This window comes from Trachemys scripta, chromosome 1 (genome assembly GCF_013100865.1).
Source record: "Trachemys scripta elegans isolate TJP31775 chromosome 1, CAS_Tse_1.0, whole genome shotgun sequence".
NCBI lineage: Eukaryota > Metazoa > Chordata > Testudines > Emydidae > Trachemys > Trachemys scripta.
Window position 1 is genome coordinate 2199857 of NC_048298.1, and position 4623 is coordinate 2204479.

Consider the following 4623-nt stretch of genomic DNA (forward strand, 5'->3'; position numbering starts at 1 on the left):
TCTCAAGGTGCCCCAGCCTCTGCCAACCCCACCGAGCCCGCATTCTTCCCCCAGGCCAGAGCCCCCGCAGAGCACCCTGGAGCCAGCCAGCGGCACGCGGCCCCCTCCCTCCACCACCACAAGGGCACCGGGAGCAGAGTCCCCGGCCCAGGCCTCGCTGCGCCCGGCAGGGCTCTGACCAGGCTGCAGCCCGGGGTGGGGGAGCGGCTGAATGGGGCACTGCCCCGGGGGACTCCGTGCAGCCTGAGGGGGATGCCAGGAGGGTGGGCGTGTGCGTGTACAAGCGTGTACATGTATGCTCCAGGGCACCAGGGCTGAGTGGGCCAGGCCGGTCCCCTTCCCACCCTGCCCGAAGGGAGGCGACATACTCACCAAGACACTCAGCAACCCCTGGTGCAGGGGGGCCTCCCAAATCTGGGACTAATCACAGCCCACCCCCCGCCAGGCTGGGCCATGGGAACGGGGCACCAGCCGTCCCACCCCCCACCCAGTGAGGGCTGGAGGAAGTGGGGGAGGGAGTGGGGGGCGCTGTGCGCTGCTTTGGGCAGTAGGAGGGAGGTGGTGCTGCCCACTGAGCCGGGGAAGCTGTTGGGTGTGCCCAGGGACATCCCCCCATGGTGCCCCCCGCCCAGCCCGGAGCCCCCCCGGGAGCTCGCCCTGGGCTCAGAGCCAGCTCCAGAAATAGCGGCTGGTATGTGGGTGGAAGGGCAGCGGGATAAATAAGGAGCAAGGGGGCTGGGAGCAGGCTNCAGGGACATCCCCCCATGGTGCCCCCCGCCCAGCCCGGAGCCCCCCCGGGAGCTCGCCCTGGGCTCAGAGCCAGCTCCAGAAATAGCGGCTGGTATGTGGGTGGAAGGGCAGCGGGATAAATAAGGAGCAAGGGGGCTGGGAGCAGGCTGGGGAGGGAGGGGAAGCACAGTGAGAAAGGAGGCACCAGGCTCAGCCCCGCAGGGGAATAGGCAGCGCCCGCCTGGGGCTCCCTGCGAGTTCCTCCCCCAGGGGTCAGCGCCCCTGGGAACTGGGGGCTTGAGAGGGGGCCCAGCCCCGGCTCCAGGCTGGCTCCCCCGGCTGGGGTTGGCCCTAGGGAGACCCCCTCCCTTTCCTGCTGCAGCCTCTGATGCGGACAAAGGGTCCCTGGAGTCTGGGCCCCCCCCGGGCTGCTGTGTCAGCCCCTGTCCATCCTTCGCCTGGCGAGAACCCGCCCCCAACAGCCCCGCACAGCCCCGGGAACCGGCCGCAGCACCCGCATGGCACCAGTGCCCGTCTCACAGCAACCTTAACGAGACAGCGCGTCATCAGTGGGCAAACGAGCGCCCCTGCCCCCGGCGTGCGCCGCACACCGCTCGTGGCAGGGCATGAACCCCGGGCTCACCACGAGGGGGTCCCCTCACTGTCCCAGCTGGCCCCGGGGCCCTCTGGCCCCGCCTGCCCCTGCTCACTGCCCAGCTCCCCACGGGGCGAGGGGGGCGGCGGGAAGTGCAGGAAGAAGAGGGCCTCGTAGGAGAGGGGGAAGGGCGGGGCAGGCAGCGGGCAGCAGGCCAGCAAGCCCAGCTCCAGGGCCAGCACCGTGCCCAGCTCCGGTGCCGCCATGAAGAGGCGGCTGCCCCAGGCCACGCCCTGCCCTGCCAGGCTGCACTTGGCCAGGCTCCGCGCAGGGCCCCAGCGCCGGGCCCCCGGGCTGAAGGAAATCACCACGTTCTCCTGGGCGTTGCCCCCCACCACATAGAGGGGCTCTGAGCCCCCCAGGAAATAGAGACCGGGTAGGTCGGCGTCGGCTCGCGTCAGCGTGGGGAGCAGCTCCTGCCACGTGTCTGCAACGAGAGAGAGGGTGGGACGGGCGTCGCCCCCGCACCGGTCCAGACCTCACCCCACCTGGCCCAGATCNTGAGCCGCGCAGAGCGGCAGGTCGTGGGACAGCGAGACGGCGAAGGTGAAGTCGGTGAGGGGCAGCGAGGAGACGAAGGCCCACGAGTCACTCCAGGGGTCGTAGCGCTCCACCGCCGCGTACAGAGCTGTGCCGCCGTCCGGCGCCAGGAGCGTGTCCAGATACCAGCCCCCGATGGCATAAATCCGCTGCCCCACCACCGCCGTGCTGAAGTGCCGCCGGCGCTGTGAGGAGAGAGCGGGCCGGGGGGCTAGGAACTCAGGGCTGACCCCACCGGGAGCCTGTCACCCTGGTGTCTGGGTGCGGCTCCCAGCTGGGGCGGGGGGCAGCGTGTGGCCTGGGGGTCCAGGCTGGGTACTGGGGGTGGGAGCATGGCACTGGGAGGCTCAGAGCCTGGGGCAGCGAACTGGTCCCACATCCCATCCAGCTGCGAGTGCCAGGGGCCCTCAGAATGGGGCCTTCATGGGGGAGCCGAGTGCCAGCAGGGAGAGGGCAGAGAGCGAAGTGGGGCCACTGAGGAAAGGGGGCTCTGACCTTCAGCAGTGGGGTAGGGGGCTGCCAGCGGTGGGTGAGCGAGCGGTAGCAGGAGAAAGGGTACCAAGGTGTGACGAACTGGGACTGTTCTTAATGTGGTCTTTGAATGCTGAGTGGGGAGGTTGGCTGGGACGGTCTGCATTGGGGGATGGGAGACTGGCCTTGAGGGAAGATACCTGAGCAGGTAACATGAGAACCCAGGAGGGGGCTGGAGCCAGGTGACACCTCTGCCTGGGAAACTGGACAAAGGCTGGGGGAGAGACCCTGGCGGCTGTTGAGGGTCAGAAGCTGGCTGGTGTAATGGAGGGGAGCCCAGACGGGGCTCTGACACCCCAACGGGGCTGTGGTGCCCCTGGGACCCAAGATGGACCTAACTGAGCGGCAGGGGGGTGGGGAATCTTGTTGTCTGTGCCTGCAAGACCTGTCTTGGACTGTGTTCCTGTCGTCTAAATAAACCTTCTGCTTTACTGGCTGATTGAGAGTCATGGTGAATCGCAGGAAGCCGGGGGTGCAGGGCCTTGTGTCCCCCCACACTCTGTAACACAAGGTACCAGCCACTGACCCCCAGCAGCAGGGGTGGTGGGTGAGGGAGCAGTAACAGAGAGGTGAGGGGTACCGGGGCACTGACCTTCAGCAGTGGGTGAGGGAACGAGGGCAGGAGCGGGGCATGTGATGAAGTGGGGGGGTTCCCCTCATGTTGTATGTGAGCCTGAGTAAGTCTTACTGTTGTGCATGAATACTGTGTGCCTCAGTTTCCCTGTGTACTGCACCGGTGCCTCGGTGGTGGGGATAAGGGCCTGTGTCTTTTGCTGAGGCCCTTGGGGGCAGGTGAGGCAGCTCCAGCTGCTTGCAAGTAGGCGATGGCCCCAGAGGGGGACGCGGCCGGGTGACACTTTATCCCGGAAGCAAGACAAAGACCAGAGGAGGGGCAGTGGGCATGTGGGAGGTCGGGCCGCTGGAGGGGTCAGTCTCCTGTTTGGGACTCGGAGTGGGGAGTCCAGGGGCACGAGGCCCTGGGGGTCCCCAAGATGGACTTGGCTGAAAGTTCCTGCTTTCTGGGTAACAAACTCTGTTCTACGCTGTGTCCCGACGACTGTGTTGCATGGTGGCTGGGAGTCCCGGCTGACTGCGGACAGGGCCCCTCTGGCTTCCCCAGGGATCCCGTCCTGGAGGCCCTGCCAAGGGGAAGGGCACAGCGTGAACAGGGGGCTGAGTGCTCCGAGGTCAGACCCAGGAAGGCCATAGGTGGAAAGGCTCCTTGCCCGGGAGAGAGTTCCTGTGCCGGAGTCCTGGCTGGCTTTGCACAGAGCAGTTCCAGAGCACCAGGCCTGAGAGTCTGTGAGAGGAGGTCACCATAAGTGGGAGGCAGTGCTGGGTGAGGGATCGGTAGTAAGAGGGGGGGTACCAGGGCACAGGGTACTGATCTTTAGCAGCAGGGTAGGGGGCTGCTAGTGGTGGGTGAGGGAGCAGTAGCGGGGGGAGGGGGTACCAGGCATGGGGGTGTGACAAAGTGGGACTGTTCTTAATGTTTCCTCTGAATACTGTAGGGGTGCCTCAGTTTCCCCTATGCATTTCTTAAGTCTCTAGGTGATGGGATAAGGGGGTGTAATTGTTGCAGAGCAAAGGGCCAGTGTGCATAAATGGCCGACACTGTCGCCTGGCAACTAATGGCCAGGTCCTTCCTCCCTGCAAGGTGACAGCTAAAGGTGTTGGAGAACAAAGATCAGGTGACCGCCGGATCTGGGAAAGAGACAAAGCCCAGAGAAGGAGGGGCTGGAGACAGTCAGTTTGGAGCTGGCTGGGGACAGGGAGTGAGGGCAGATGGGGGTGTCTGGCTCGTTGCCCCCGAGGATGGACCCGGCTGAGGGGTCCCGTTCGCTGGACCTACAAGCTCTGTTTTAGACCGTGTTCCTGTCATCTAATAAACCTTTGTTTTACTGGCTGGCTGAGAGTCACGTCTGACTGTGAAGTGGGGGTGCAGGACCCTCTGGCTTCCCCAGGACCCCACCTGGGCAGACTCGCTGTGGGAAGCGCACGGAGAGGCAGAGGATGCTGAATGCTCCAAGGTCAGACCAGGAAGGTGAAGCTGTGTGAGCTTCTTGCCCTGGAGACAGTCTGCTCAGAGCGAGGAGACTTCACCAGAGTCCTGACTGGCTTCGTAGGGAGCAGTTCCAGAGCATCGCCCGGGGACTCCGTGACACCTC